This window comes from Podarcis gaigeae (assembly GCF_964106915.1).
Source record: "Podarcis gaigeae genome assembly, chromosome: 10".
In the NCBI taxonomy this organism is placed as follows: domain Eukaryota; kingdom Metazoa; phylum Chordata; class Lepidosauria; order Squamata; family Lacertidae; genus Podarcis; species Podarcis gaigeae.
Window position 1 is genome coordinate 19,403,780 of NC_139686.1, and position 17,293 is coordinate 19,421,072.

Below are 17,293 nucleotides of genomic sequence, written 5' to 3' on the forward strand. Positions count from 1 at the left end.
GCTGGGAACACTCCTCCCTGTCTAGAACCCTGGAGAGCTGCTGCCAACCAGTGTACAGAATACAGAGCTCAATGGCCTTTCTCTGTATCAGGCTGCATCCTCTATTCCTTCCCATATTCCCTGATGCAGCTGTAGCATCTCTTGCCTACTACTGCTGTCTTCTTCCTTCACCCTTGCCTTCTGGGCAACACACCTGGAGCCTTGCTTGTTACAACAGGTGGGGAGGGAAGAGGACCACCAGATGGGAATTGCAGCTGCTGAATTGTCTCTCACTGTGTTGGGAAATTTAAAGAGACAGTGAAGATATCTAGGGCCCAGCAACTCTAGCTAAGCTCTTTTCACTTAAGATTGGCTCTTGTTCTTTTAATGTCCCCAGGAAAAAAGAAGGCTGGATTTCCTTCTACAGACCACTTCTGGACCACTCTTCTTATTGTGCTCCACTCCTTATTCCTGCCCCCTTCAATCTGGCTTTGCTTACCAGTTTGATCCCTCTCCTCCTACATATCTCTGCTTCAAACCTATTGGATGGATTCCTAAACTAGCCTCCAGTTTTGGCTCCTTCTTAATGTGTTTCGGGTTTTACTGTTGCTCAATACTTGTGCCCTGATCCTGCTTGCAATCTTGGCAATGCTGATCCTGCTATTACACACTGACCAACTATCTGCTACTCAGTTCCTGTTCAGCCTCTGCCAGCATTGAACGAGCTCCCTTAAACATGCCCACATTTCATGGATACCCATTCTCCCATCCATTCTGAACAAAAGAGAAGTCCAAAGAGTTTTTCCTTCTCGAGGAATAATGGCAGTGGTTGATGTAGGTGCCTTTCTGCACTTTGGGTGACTGGGGCGGTGGGGCAAGCTCGCACTGTTTTGTTTTCTTCTCATTAGATGTAGCAGCCATTCTGTGTTAACGCTACACACCATGGTAGCCATTTTGTGTCATGCCATGCTTCCTGTGGCAGCCATTTTGTAACTGACATCCATAGCGCTTTCTCAAGATTCACAAATGTACCAAGTTGCCCAAAATCGTTGGCAGCTCCTGCTGCACAAAATGGTCAAGAAACGAGCTTCTGCTCTTGAGTAAAAGTTCTTGTAGGCATTAAAGGGAGTGGTTTGAAAGTGGAGTACACATTCAAGGAAAGCTCAGTAATTCTAAGCACGGTTTATGAGCAGCAGTGACATAAGTCATTTATGGTAATACTTCCTTGAGAGCTTGGCTCAGCACAGGATGTAACAAACCTTTTAAGTACATCATTCATTTTGGGGCCATTAGTATCAAAAGAGCTGCTCACAATCTTGACATTAAACATGTACAAGAGCACCCAGCCAAATCCAGAGGATGCCAATCTTCTTTTCACTTCAGTGGGATTCTAGGGAAGCCTTGATGTGCATTTGTATTAAATTGAAATATAAAAACATTTAGTATTTTTTCTTTCTTTTTTACCACATCTATTTCATCTTGGTTCAACGCCCAGCATCTCCATGTTGGGACTGAGAGAGAACCCTTTCTGAAGTCCTAGAGGCCCATGGCCAATCAATGTAGACAATACTGAACTAGATGAACCAATGGTGTCACTCGATATAAGGCAGCTTCTGATGTTCCTGATGAATCTGATGAATCAGTCCCTGTATTCACAATGTTTAGATGAGGAATGATGTTGTTGGTGCAGCCAAAATGGAATCACCCACACTCAAAGGGGGATGGGGAGAACAGCAGGCTTAGGTGAAGTACCAAAAAATGTGGGCAGGGGTGGAAAAACCTTTTAAGCCTGAGGGCCACATTCCCTTCTGTGTATCCTTTCAGGGGCCACTTGTCGGTGGTGGGTGGGGCCAGAGCCAAAAGTGAGCACAGTCAGAGGCAAAATGGGGGGGGGGGTATCAGATGTGAAGTTTACTGGCAGCCCATTCAGATGGGCAGAGTACAAAAAATATTATTACCTTTGTACAGTAGGCTAATTTCCGCACTCACTTGCACACCATCCAAGCAAGCCAGGGACCGTAAGAGTTCAAGGACCCATTTTAAAAGAGAATTTTGGGGTAAAGGCACTCTAGGAGGGTGCAAAGCAGGGCTGGTGAGGGGTATGAAGGGCCAAACAGGGGGGCTTCATTTGGCCTGAAGTTCCCCATCCCTGTTTTAGGAGGGAAATCTAAGTGGATGGGAGGAAACCTGCAAAATAGCCTAATGAGGACTAAAGATGCTCCGTGGGCATGGAATTCTGAGGGACTGTTGGGTGTGGGTAATGTAATGGAGCATCATGGGGGAGGATGTGGCTGGCTGATTGGAGCAGGGTACTGGAGCACACTGTGTTCCAATGTATTTGTGCATAATTTTTACATAATTTATTCATAATTATCAGAATGGTAAGTAGTGAGTGTTCTGCTCTAAAAACCCTTCCCACCATGCTAGGTAATATCCCTGCCACTTTGTCCACTGGCATTAATACTCCAGACAGCTGATGAAAGGTTGGGTGGGTGCTTATGCATAAAGAAGACTATGCTATACAGATTAAACGGATTTAATGAGAACAAAGAGGTAAAAACAACAAAAAAATGAAGACAAATAATTTGCAGCACTCTTGACCCAGTGTTAACTTCACCCACTACTGTTTAACTAACGACAGTGGTACCTCGGGTTACATACACTTCAGGTTACAGACTCCGCTAACCCACAAATAGTGCTTCAGGTTAAGAACTTTGCTTCAGGATGAGAACAGAAATCGTCCTATGGCGGCGCAGCGGCAGCAGAAGGCCCCATTAGCTAAAGTGGTGCTTCAGGTTAAGAACAGTTTCAGGTTAAGAATGGACCTCCGGAACGAATTAAGTACTTAGCCTGTGGTACCACTGTACTGTTTTATTCAAAATGCTAGTTTTGACCTAGAGTGCTCAGGACTCCAACATCTTCTGGAATACCTCTTGCAATATGAACCTACCTGGACCCTTTGATCTTCTGAGGCCCTTCTCCAGGTTCCCCCTCTGAGGGGGCTTGGAGACCAAAAGGTGTTGAGAATGGAGAGGGTCTTTTCATTTGTGGCTCCACAACTGCGAAACGCTGTCCCTGGTGAGATACACCTGGTGCCTTCACTAACATCTCGGTACCTGGTTAAGGCTGACCTTTTTCCCTAGCTAGGCATTTGAAGGACAGGGTTTATTTTGGTCTGCTGTTGTTGGACTACAGCTCCTATCAGGCACAAACCAGCAGGGCCAATGGGCAAGGGTGGTGGGAGTTGTAGACCAACCATATTTGGAGGGCGCCATGTTGGCTTTGCCTGCAATAGATTGTATGAAAATTAGCCAGTTGCATGGTGGGCTGTTTGCCTGAGCGGAAGAAGCAAGGGTAAGCTACAAATAACATCACCCAAAGTGCAAAGTACCCATCTCCTGGGATGCTAGAACACTGGATTTGTTCATCAGCTGGTAACACAGTGTTTAAAATATGCATACATCCATGTACCAGTAGTCAAATAAGCTATTTTTAAAAAGCATTAGAGAAAACAAATCCTTTCTGGTTAACATGCTTCACATTTGTCTAATTTATAAAGCAGTATGTCTCCCCCTTGCTTTGGATATTTTTTTCCCCCTCATAACCAAATGAATTAACAATGAAACAGCCCCATTGAGCCTGTATCCAACATACTGTGGAGTTTTGTGACAATATTTTGAGGAACTTTGCAGAGAATGATGGAAATGGCAGGTTAGAGATCAAGCACGCATGCAGATAAAGGAATCTCATATACAGAAGATGTTATTAGAATTGGGCTAAACACACATAAGCAGAGCTTGCTTCTCTTGGTTATTTGGTTAAATAAAGAAGAATTCATTTGAACCTTAGATCCAAACATGGGGCAGAATACTCTCCAGTAACAGGGATCCCCGGCAGAGGTTTTAAAACACAAAACATGCAGCAAAGGAAAGCATGGGACTATAGGCTGTTAGACCTGTTAAATATTCCACTTTAAGTCACTTACAGTGTTTCCCCTTTCTACAGAAAAAAACACAGTTTGGTAAGTTAAAATTGTTCTTAGTTGCAAACTTTTCAAAGGTCAGATTCATGCATTTTTCCATACAGCAGCAAGAAAATACAGGCAGAAATATTGTGTTGTAGAATATGGTGAAAAGCTTCTGAACACGTGGTCTGAGATTATAGCAATCAAGCTCACACATCATATCTGGTTAGGTTCATGTGGTGGAAAAGAGTGAACAAGAAACTTGACTTCCTTCCTAGGTGAGAGGGTGTGACCTAGTTAAGTCTAGGAGAATAGCTTACTCTATGGTCTTAACTCCTTCATGTATTAACCAGAACTAAGCATGTTGGTTAAAATGATGTTGAATTTCCCACAGCTACTCCTTTCAACCTCCACAGAATCCTCCACTCAGGTCCTACCTGTTTCCATTGGCCCTGCACAACTAGATGAATGCTCAAGAATGGGCCATGCTGGACAGAATAAACACCTTTCTCCTTGTTATAATACTACCAGGGATGTGTGGAGCCTGTACCGGGCACAGAGCACAATCCAAGATGGAAGCACACATTAGGACAGAATTAAAGGAACATGTGGCCCTCTAGGTGTTGTTGGGCTCCAACTCCCGTCAGCCCCAGGCAGCATGGCCAAGGGTCAAGGATGATGCAATTTGTAGTTCATGAGCATCCAGGGGGCCAGAGGTTGCCAAATCTGCAACAGGACATGAGTGCCATCACCTTAAGTTTGGCAATGAATGCACAAGGCAGCTGAATAGGCAGCAATACACAAAGACTTGGCTTTGTTTTGTTGGGACATTTGTCAGGGTAGCTATAATTACATGTGATTCCAGCCATCCTCCAAGTAACCAAAGGCAGAATGCATGAGGAATATTCCATTTTATCTTAAGAACTCTGTGAAGTACCGTAGATTAAGCTAAGATATAGTAGGGCCGACTCTACCATTAGGCAATAGAGTTATGTGTCATGCAGTTTGCCTTACACCCCTTAGGATACCTTGCTGCCCTCTGGTACAGTGAAGTACTTTGGCCCAGGAACAGCGTTGAAGTAAAATTCATCTGTCACTCTGCTCAGCTTCTGCCCGTGTAATGTGGGAGGCATAATTTTGTCCTTTGTCTCAAGCAACAAAATTTCTTGAGCCAGTCCTGAGAAAGTGGCAAGCACAAGGTACCCCATGAATAAAGATGGAGAATGTTGAACTTGGACCAGGGAGATACAGGTTCAAATCCCAAGTTTGTTATCTTCACTCCCCCCCACACACACATTGTTGTTTTCTTCCATTCTTTTGGTTTGTTCCCAAACGGTAATCTGCGGAATGCCAGTGGTCCATGGCATGTCTGTGGATTTGTGGCAGAAGTTGGGAGAAGGCACATCTATCATATTAAATATTCATATTGAATTTTAATTCCTTCTTTTATTTCTTATGTTGCATTTTATTGTTTTACGCTTGGAATTCCATGGAATATAATAAAACAGTGTGTTAAAAATAAAAGAAGCAATAAAAATACAACCAAAAATTATACATCATCTACCACAGCTCATGATATTTGCTACAATGGGCGAAAAACCCATTAAGTGGTATGCCAAGACCCTCAGCAATTTACTAGTTGTGGGGAAAAGGTTTGGGAATCAATCCACATTTGAAGTACATCCAAGGCATATTTAAAACATATGACTTTCCCCGGGAGAATCAATGGGAACCACTGTTTGTTAAGGGTGCTGGCAATTGTAGCTGTGTGAGGGCTACAGATCCCAGAATTCTCTGGGGGAATCCATGTGCTTTAAACGTGGATTAGATGTGCTTTAAAGATCAATGCTGAAATAGACACTTCTTGCTTCACAGCTCAATCTCTACTTTTTTACATTTATTACCTTTTGATAGAAGGTTAGTCATGGACTCCAACACACTTTAGATAATGGCCTTTTGTAACTCTGGAAGCCAGTACTTACAGAGTTTAAAGCTGCCTTTTCCTTGTTTTGTACACGATTAAATCATTGAAGGACAGATCTGACTAGGAAACAACTCTGGGTGCATTTATTTTTTGCTTGTGAATTTCCTGTCTGCTATGTTCTCTTGCAGAGATCAGCACATGAATACAATACCCATTAACGGGGGGGAGAGGGGAGTCATCCAACCATGACAGAAAGAAATATGATAAAGACAAAACACATTTGCAGAAGGAAAAAAATTGAAGCCCATCTGAAAGAATAGATGCCTCTCTAAATCATGACCAATGAGTGTAATTAGAATAATAAGCACATCTTATCTATGGCAGAGCCGTTCATCACAAACCCTTCCATAGATAACAAGTTGCTTCTTCTTCCTGTCCTCCCTTCATGCGGAGAATCCCAAAAACAAATTTCAGTTTTCTAGCCAAGTTGACGTGAAAATGGCTGCCAAGGCCGACAGTGTAAATCCAATCCATCTCTCAAAGGGAAAGTCATGTTTATCAAATTAAATGAGAGTGGAGAAAGAGAGAGGGAGAACGAGAAACCAGCTTTTGTGTTCTGCTAATAGGATACATAATGCGTATCATATGCATATAGCCAGGGAGGCCAAGAGTGTAAAGAAAATGTTAGTGGTCCTGGCACGCTGAGAGTGTTTTTGCACTTGGCAGTTCGTCCCATCCCTGGGTTACTGCTGGGCATGCTTCTGCCGCTGGAAGCAGCAGGAATGGGAAGACTTTGGCCCTCAAGATGTTGCTGGACTCCAACTCCCATCAGCCCCAGCCAGCATGACAGATGGTCAGAGACGGTGGGGGTGGTAGTCCAACAACATCTGGAGGTCTCAAGGCTTCCCATCCTTGCTTGGGCTTCGATTAACTCAGCATTAAATTACTTCTGGGATGTATGCAGTGTATGAGTCCTCTATTTCTGTGTCCCCTCTGCACTTTGCAGGTATGGGGGACTCCCTGGTCCTGAATGGGGACCTCCCCTCCTGTGTAACCCAAAATTGGCTCTGGGGGATTAAGAGAACCCCCCCAAAAAAAACCACATGGGGGGAAGCTGCAATGCTTGCACAGATGGGACGTTCACCATAGGCCGACGCTGCATGCTACCCATAGAGCACAGTGATACAGCAAGTACAATAATTCCCTCTACAATTTCCTTCCATGATAGTGAGAATAAATACAGATATACCATATTTTTCACCCCATAGGGCGCACCTAGTTTTTTGGGGGGAAATAAAGGGGGGGGGAATATTTTTTCCCCAGGCGCGGGGCTGGAGTGGGGGAAGCCCAAGCTTCCCCCGACCCCAGCCCCCAGAACAGGCTGATCTCCACAAGCCGTAGGAGCCTGGCAGGAACTCCCGCGGGCTCCCAAGGCTTGCGGATAGGTTTCTGAAGCCTGGAGAGCGAGAGGGGTCGGTGCGCACTGACCCCTCTCGCTCTCCAGGCTTCAGCGAAAGCCTGCATTCGCCCCATAGGACACACACACATTTCCCCTTCATTTTTGGAGGGGGAAAAGTGTGTCCTATAGGGCGAAAAATACTGTAATAACTCTATAAGCTTAGTCTACATTGCAGGGTTGTTGTAGGGATTAAATGAAGAAGGGAGCAACTTATGTACACCACACTGAGCTCCTTGGAGAAAAAGCCTCAGGCAATTTCACTCTCTGTGAAATGTTTGGAAGCAATTCATATTTATGCAGGGGTGGGTGGGGAGGAATCTAGCCTGCTGCTAATTTCCTGTCTGAGTGGTGCAAAGATGTCTTTGTTTGAATGACAGTCGAAATTAAGATGTAAGCAATTTTTTGCAAGCAAGAGCCCACAGGGGAAGAACTACTTTGGTATGCTAAGCCATGATGGCCTTGATCAATGCCTAGCAAACTGATCAATTGTACTGAAGCAGTCAGCACCCCTTGAATGTCCCAGAAATCTGAGGAAAGCATGGACGATCCGATGCCTAGGGGCAAGCTTATTCCACATGCAAAACTAATCCGCTAATTGCTTTCACCAAAATGGAGGGGAGAATGTTAGCATAGCTTTGTGACAGTAATTGAACCTAACCACTAGCCATGATATAGGGTGAAAATCCACCCCCCCACACACTATATATATATATATATATATATATATATACAGGGGCAGTGGAAACAGCCTTTAGAAAATGTATTGTTCTATAAAATTAATGCGCAACATAATGGACGGCCAAGAAGTTAAACTGGGCAACTGTAAAGGATTACAACGCTAGTCAAAATCAAAACTAGTAATTAATTTCTTTTCAAGTGACAGTCTCTAGGAAGCATGTAAATTTGTGCACATAGCTCTCCAGGCATGCTAACATTAGTATGTTAATCACGCTAAGTACTTCATGGATTTTTGTCCCTAAACAAATATTTCAGGTGAACTTCTTTATGCTATTTTTATTTATTTTTAGATATTTACTTAGCAAATGGAATTAAAATGGCATTCTTTTACAGATTTGTTTACTAAGTAAGTCAAATCTACAGATTCCACTAATTTAAGGCAGTAGAACGTCATCTGACTGCCCCCCTCCCAAAAAATTCCTGTATCGCAGACCTCCAGCAGTTTATACCCTTCCAATGCAGCATCATATCTCAAACTGATCAAGCTTATTGTTTTGCAAAAGTTTAGAGGAGAACGTGAGGTCATAATCTCTGGGTGTCTATTGCATTCACACATCATGGTGAGCCAGCCTTCCCCAACTCGTTGCCCTCCATATGTTTTGGACGACAGCTCCTGTTATCTCTGACCATTGACCATGCTCACTCTCACAAGATGTAGTGATGTCCCTCAACTGGGTGGCTTTAAAGGAGAATTAAGCTAGCCGTGATGGGTACATTCTCCCTCCAGTGTCAAAGGCAGTATGCCTCTGATGACCAGTTCCTGGGAGTCCCACGTAGTGAGACTGCTGCTGCTGCATTCAGGTCCTGTTTGTGAAATTCTCTTTCTTCAAAAATTTTATTCATTTTATAACACAAATAAAAAACACAAACAGAAAAGACAAACAATAAAAACAAATTCTTGTCACATCCTTATTTTTCTAAACATTGTTAAGTGGGCTTCCCCAAGTCCGACCTATCTGATTTTCATTTTATTTCATCTTTAGCAGTTTACATATATAATTTCTAACCATCTTTTTTATCATACTTAAAATAACTTCACATTTTATCTCTTACAAATAATACTGTTTTAAAATACCCTATCTTCTACTTCTAACCCTACAGCCTATATCCACTTCCAAAGCTATTCTAAGATTTATATATTAACATATTTGTTCAAATATTCCTTAATGTGAAATTCTCATAGGCATCTAGTTAACCCCTGTGAGAACAGAATGCTGGGCTAGATGGTCTTTTGACCTGATCCAGGAGAGTTATTCTTATGTACGGTACTCATAGGACAGACACAGAGATTGTAGCAGTCAAGGTTTTCAAAAAGATTTGATAGTTCAGATGATTCCAATGCAGATCTGTTCCGGTGTTGCCCAGAGCTGTCTGTATAACCTTATTTAAACTCTTTGCTTAAAAAAAATAATGCAGACTTTTTTATTTGACTGTGTTTCTTTAAAAAAAAATAGTACATTGGCGCTTTCTCCACAAGGCTACTTTTGCAGTCGCTTTGTCCTTAATGCTCTTTGACTTTGCTGTCCGAGCCTTATCAACGCCCAGCCCACTTTGCCATTTGCTGAAAAGGTCAAGTTCCAAAGTTCTTTTGCACACACTGCTTCCCATAGAAGGAAGGCAGATAGAAAGAGCTCCAGGGGATTTTGTGCTGGAGAAGAACCACCTTGAATCACTGCTCAGGAAGGGATGCAGCTTGACTCCACAAAATATGGGTGACAGTTGTAAGGAACAATTCTGTAAGCCCCACACTTACCCTGATTGCGTGATAAATTATTGGGGACCCCTTTTATTTGGTCAAATGTTTTTAAATGGGTTTATCTAACTGATGGATATTTTAAATGTTGCGTCCCTATCTCAAATGCTCCTCCTCCTTCTCTTCTTCTTCTTCTCCTTCTCCTCCTCCTCCTCCTCCTCCTCCTCCAGTGTGGTGTAGTGGTTAAGAGCGGTGGACTCACAATCTGGGGAACCGGGTTCGCGTCTCCGCTCCTCCACATGCAGCTGCTGGGTGACCTTGTGCTAGGCACACTTCTCTGAAGTCTCTCAGCTCCACTCACCTCACAGAGTGTTTGTTGTTGGGGAGGAAGGGAAAAGGAGAATGTTAGCCGCTACTCCTTCGGGTAGTGATAAAGTAGGAGCCACTACTCCTTCGGGTAGTGATAGTGTAGTGATAAAGCGGGATATCAAATCCAAACTCTTCTTCTCCTCCTCCTCCTTTGGCGATCACTTGTAGCCCAGTAAGATTGTCTTCCATAAACACGGTTTTAACAATGAGTCCGTAAGTGACTGTGGAGGCCAATTCTGGATCCACACGTCCTTCCACAGTAGGGACATTGGTTTCCAGGCAGGAGTTGATCATGGTGTGGATTTGCCAAGCGTGCCTTCCTCTTAGCACTTTTCTCCCTTGCGTCCTGAGTTCGAGTGTCTTCAAAGCCCATTACACCTTTTGTAAAGGCTGTTCTCCAACTGAAGCACTCGCAGGCCAGTGTTTCCCAGTTGTCAGTGTCTATGCACATGCTATAGCACAGCCGCAGCTCTGAAAGATAAGCAAGAGGATTCTGCTCATTGCCAAACTAATTGCCACCCTTCACCATAAGGTCCCAGGGCAGGTTACAACAATATATATATAAAATACAAGTTTGAAATCATGCTAAGCAACTTGACTAAGGGCAGATCCACACCATGCAATTAAAGCACATTTAATGTACACTGAAAGCATATGACTATAGCTTTCCCCACAAAAAACTACAATTCCCAACACCCTTAGCAAACATATCCTCTGCTACTGAACTTGATGGATTAATGCATTAATTAATTATAACTCATATGATTAATTGATCAACATTTTGGGTTGCAGCCCAGATTTTAAGTCTGTACACGTTGACCTTGAGTCTTCTTCTTGTTGTTTTTGCTGTTATCATGCAGAAGTTTATAGGCTGAGCCCAGTCCTAGTTCCTTGAGATTCCTTGATGCAAGGATAAAGGCAGGCAGAATGCTCCAGTTCTAACAAGCTACAGTTCCCAGGATTCCTTGGGAAGAAATCATGTAGCTTTTGATGTATGGCATGCACACAGCCTTAAATATCAGATGTGCTGAGCAAGGCCAACCTTGTTGAGGACTTGTGTGAGACTAGCAGATGGATATCAAGGGGGGGGGGGACTGCCTTTGAAGGAACTTGCTGCTTTCAAGTGTCAGATATGCTAAGATACATGTCCCCGTCCCCAGCTCTGATTACCCTTTCTTCCCTTCCATTCTAATAAGATAATTTGTTTCTATATCTTTTTCCTCGAAGCTGAGCTTAAGAAAAGGGTACAACTATAATTCAACTGGAGGAGAATAATGGTGCTATAATGGTGCTGGAGGAGACTCTTGAGAGTCCCATGGACTGCAAGAAGATCAAACCTATCCGTTCTTAAGAAATCCGTGCTGAGTGCTCACTAGAAGGACAGATTGTGAAGCTGAGGCTTTGGCCACCTCATGAGAAGAGAAGACTCCCTGGAAAAGACCCTGATGTTGGGAAAGATGAAGGGCACAAGGAGAAGGGGACGACAGAGGACGAGATGGTTGGATAGTGTTCTTGAAGCTACAGGCATGAGTTTGACCAAAATGCGGGAGGCAGTGGAAGACAGGCGTGCCTGGCGTGCTCTGGTCCATGGGGTTACGAAGAGTTGGACACGACTAAACGACTAAACAACAACATAATTCAGCCAAAGTTAAACACCTCTTAAGTCATTTCAGTAAGTGCTTTAAATCCTTCCTGCTGAAATGGATTCATGCCCAGGCTTCATGTATGTCCTTATTTAATGTACCGGTATTTTTTTATTAAGGATTTCTTGGTTTACAAAAGTATGTGCAATGTCTTTTTTTTCCAATTAACATTTTCTACAGGTCAGTTTCATTTGTTGAGACATTAGTGTTTTAAGAGAGCTTCCTTTCCTCTTCAGGGGTAGCAGAACAGAATCAAAGCTTCTGAAATAACAGTCTTAGCTGCTGTACTAATACGATACTACTTCCCATTTTATTACCCCATGATCTCATTTCCACCTCTGCCCCTCTGATGTAGCTGCAATTGCAGGACACCATCTCCTTCAGAAATTCTCAATGCACCTCTGGTGACATCATTAGAAGGCATCCTATTTCAGCAGAATTAGCATTATTGGTTGAATGAGAGAAGAGGCTCTTTGCTAAGTGGGAAGGGCAGTACCTCTAGTGGGGGGGCATGTTGTGCTCCTTCTGGGGTAGGTTGCTCATGTTTGGTCCCCACCATGCACTCAGCTCTCACCTGCGGCTCCTAGAAGCTATCCATATGCAGCAGCGGCCACACCCTGGGGACAGCTTCAACAGGCCGGCTAAACCAGGTGAGGGTAGCCAATGGGTCTCAAACCCTCAGTGAATTAGGGACAGACTCTGGGCAACCAGAGACCAATAGTGGGTCCAATGGTCAAGGCAGTTTCTGCACAGGAAGTGAGCGACAGGTGGGACTCATCAACCTGGGAAGGTAACCTATCTAGGAGCAGGACATTTCTGATCCTAAACCTCCCCTGCCTTTGCAGGATATCTTCAGGCAGTGGGGAAAACTAAGGAGTAAACTACACAAATCTGGAGTGGAGTCCCTAATACAGTTAGATGGCGCCTTATTTGCCTCCTTTGAAGGGCAGTCTGGTTCAAGTCTGGTTTCAACAAGGGCAAACAGGGCCTTTGAAGTTTCCTAACAGCAGTCAGCACCTGAACAGCAAATTGAGCAAACCCACTACAGGCCTGAAATAGCTTTTTTTTTTCACCCCTCTGACCAATTAGATCCATTCTTCTTCCTTAAAGAAGGAGGTACATGATTACTGCTCTAATTTCTCCAATCTCTTGCAAAGCTCTTTGCATTCTTTCTTGTATTCACTGGTAATGTTTCTTTATAAACATTTATAAATTGCCACTCTGCTATAAATCACTGGAGGCAATGCACAGTATGTGAAAACCACTTACAGTTTACAATTCTTAATTATTTTTTTAAAAAGAAATCCCGGTAATACAACAACCTGCAGTGAATGAAAGAGGAGTTGCAATTAAACAATCTCCATTAGGTACCGCCAAAGGCCTGTTGGACAGACTTTCATTTTTCTAAAACTCAATACAGATGCCCATATAAATCAGGGTCCACTGCATTTCTCCCCAATGGCTTGAGCCTGTCTTCTGTTCCATCTGCCATTGCAATGTGTTTGACAAGCATAGTGACCAATGCATGGAAAGCAGATTTGTACTTTGGTTGTGCCCCTCCTTTGATACTTCAGGCAAGCTGTCTATTCTTTTTATTTTTTTAAATTGTCATATGCAAATTTATTAAATTAAACGTAGATCAGTCTCCCACCTTTCAATTTTGTTTAAAGCAGAATCCGTTTCTGAAACATTGAAAGATTGCTCTGGGGAGGAAGGGGAGTGATTTAGTGGTTTCACCATTTCCCAGCCCAAACAGGAGGAATGTTTCCCCTCAGCTTGATCTATGTTAGAAAGTTATACACCTGACCCAAACACAGTGAGTGCGCTTCCTCAATAGACTTACTACTAAAATTATATCTGCCAACAGTCCTTGTTTAGCAATGAAGTAGCAAGGCAGGCTTATTGAGGAAAAGTATTTTGTATCTGTGGTTCTAGCATAGAGAAAACAACCCTTCATGAAGATTTGGTAACAGGTGGAATGTAAAGTACATTTCTCATTTATTGTACAGTTCTCGTTTATTGAATGGGCTGAGGTTTGCATAACAAATTTGGGAAGTAAGGGTAGTGATCAGCTAAGTTTTACCCAGAGTAGACACATTGAAATCAATGGACATGAGTTAACTTACTTGAATACCAGCCACTGGCTCTATTATTCCCATTATACATATGAGAAACTAAGGTAGAACAAGAGCAATATGTCCAAGGCAGAAGTTGAAGAAAAGCCAGGAGTGGCCAGGATATCTCTTACGGCAGGGGTACCCCTCTGGATGTTGTTGGATTACAACTTCCATCATCCCTGACTGTTGTCTGTGCTGGCTTGTAGTCCAACAAAATTTGGAGGACACCATGTTGTCTATCCCTGTTAAGGTTTGTATATTTTTAAAAATGAAATCATAGGGGTGGAGGAAAACCCAGTGATCTCCCAATACCCTTTCAAGTGAATGAAATGAGAGCTAAATGACCTGTTACTCTGTGTTCCAGTTGCAGTCTGGAGTCTGGAAGCCTCCAGTTAACTTTGCTCATGGGACAGTTCTGAAGTAGCTGGCCTGGATGGGTTAAGCAAACATCAAATCTTTTATGCAAAGACTAATTGAATGCACCTGGCAAAGGACAAAGAAGGAGGAGATTGCTTGTCAGTGAGCGTGAAATATCACTTCATGTACCAGCCAAGGGGGGCTTTGCACAACCCTTTAAGCAGTGAGGGCAGATGAGTTTCAGGCACCCCAGTGTTCACCAGCATCACTGGCCATAGGTGTTGCCATGGGATGCATGGTCCTCAAGGACCCATCCCTCAATCTGTCAAGCTCCACACCCCACAGGCTGTGGAGAAGCTGAATGAGGGCCGAGGTAGACTGGCATCTATTTTGTCCCTGATTGGGGCTTGTTTGCTCAAGCAAACTGTCAGGGCTGGGACCTGGGCAGCCATCTGGAGCGAGTCGAGAGTGGAGAACTGGGAGTTGGGGGGCAAAGAGCAATCCGGTGGTGCTTCAACACGGTCACTATTTTTGGATGGATTCAAATGTGTACTGGCAAATTCAGATCAAAATTATAGCTGATTTGAAGCTCTTATGCAGGCTTCCTCAAACTCGGCCCTCCATATGTTTTGAGACTACAATTCCCATCATCCCTGACCACTGGTCCTACTAGCTAGGGATCATGGGAGTTGTAGGCCAAAAACATCTGGAGGGCTGAGTTTGAGGAAGCCTGCTCTTATGCAACAGACCCACAGTGGAGCTCTCCATGGTCAAAGGTTGTAATGCTTCTCATTAACAGTTGGTGGGGAGTGTGCTCTTGTGCTCAGCTCCAGCTTGCGGGTTTCCCACAGACATTTGGTTGGTCACTGTGAGAACAGGTTGCTGAACTAGATAGGTTACTGGCCTGATCCAGCAGGCTCTTCTTATGTTCTTATATAACCCACATTCCTCCCAAAATTGCATGTAGTAAACCTTCACCCATGACCCAAGCACAAGAGCCTTCTCCAGTGCTTTCCAGAAACTAGCATTCAGAAGTATTGAGGCCTCTGACCATGGAGGTAGAGCATAGTCATCATAGCTAGTATTAATCGATAGCCTTATGTTTCATCAGTTTGTCAAATCCTCTTTTAAAGCCATCCCACTTGGTGACCACCCTGTGAGAGTGAGATCCATTGTTCAGCTACGCGGGCCGTGAAAAAGGACTTTATTTTATCTGTCCTGAATCTTCGGACATTCAACTTCATTGAATGTCCATGAGCTTTCGTGTTGCAAGAGAGGGGATACAACTGTACTCTGTCCACTTCCGCTGCACAGTGTATAATTTTATAATAATAATAATTTATTATTTATACCCCGCCCATCTGGCTGGGTTTCCCCAGCCACTCTGGGCGGCTTCCAACCAAATATTAAAAACAATACAGCGCCAGACATTAAAAACTTCCCTAAACAGGGCTGCCTTCAGTTGTCTTTTAAAAGTAAAATAGTTATTTATTGCCTTGACATCTGCTGGGAGGGCATTCCACAGGGCAGGAGCCACTACCAAGAAGGCCCTCTGCCTGGTTCCCTGTAACCTCACTTCTTGCAATGAGGGAACCGCCAGAAGGCCCGTGGTGCTGGATCTCAGTGTCTGGGCTGGATGATGGAGACACTCCTTCGGGTATACAGGACTGAGGCTGTTTAGGGCTTTTATGAACTTTTATTATGTCTCTCTCCTGTTCTCTAAAAAGTCCCAAATGCTGCAGCCTTTCCTCATAGGCAGGCTGTTCTATCCCCTTGACCTCCCTGAAGAACAAATCAAGAGGAAAGATGGGACAGCGATACCAGGGGGAAAAGGATGTTAGAACTAAAGTAGACCTTGATGCTCAAAGAAAGACCCACTGAGAAACCTGGGCAAGAGTGATATCACTCCTGACCAGTTTCTCCTGGCTCAGCCTCCTTGGTTCCCACTTCATGGCCACCTATGGCTTAACTCTGCCTTTAGCTCAAACCTCGGAGTCGTTGACGCAACAGGCTGTTCTCTTTTGATGTCCTTCTTCCAAGTCTCCCCACATGTCTGTTGCCATTCTACCAACTGGCATCTCTTCAATGGCAATGCCTCATGACAGCCTTCTGGAGATCTTTTGGCTCCTCCAAAAGAGCCATCCCAGTTCATTGATGATAATTGCATTCTGCCTGTTTCCTTCCTTGCTTGCTCTCTATCTGTTCCATCTCCAACGTCTCAAGTTGAATATTCAAAAGTATTGATTTTCTCCAGGCCACTGACATTTTCAGCGCAATCCAGATTGTTTTATCCCTAGCAGGCTGACGACGTGGTTGCCACTGCAAAATGATGTCATCTGCGTATTAGGGACACTGTGCACTCAATTCATCATTTTTACAGTTTCTGCAGTAACTCAGAGGATTATCCAGAGATGTCATGTCAGGGCTAGTTCAAATATAATCAGGAACAGGTCACGTCACGCTAGACTTTCAATCACCACAGCATTGTATCATAATGCATTTGGCAACAAGCTTCCTCTTAACAATATTACCTATACCCTATAGCTGAAGAGCCAAGGGACACACATAAAATGGTGGGGACCAGTCCTACCATCAGGCAAAGTGAGCCAGCTTCCTCACGTAGCAGATGCTGAGGGCAGGGAGTAACAGCCAGGTGGCAGAAGAGAAATGTGTTTGTGGCATGTGGTCAATCCATTGCACTCTAAACAAGACTGCTGCTTTGGGAGCAATGGAGGGTGTTGTTCCATTACCACTGCAATGGGGCAGAGAGTCAACTGCTAGTCTTCTGAGCTTTGTATACAACTGACTCTCTCTGTCTTTTTCAACCTTAGGTCACCAAATGTTGTTGGGCTACAAATATCGTCCCTAGCTAGCAGGACCAGTGGCTAGGGGTGATGGGAGTTGTAGTCCAACAATATGGGTGGACCCAAGGTTGAAAAAGGCTGGAGCGGGGAAGAAAGAAGAGGGAGGAAACATTCCACACAATGATTCATCTCAGGTGACTGAACTTAATGGGTGCCTTCAGATATGGATTATAGATTAGTTGGCTC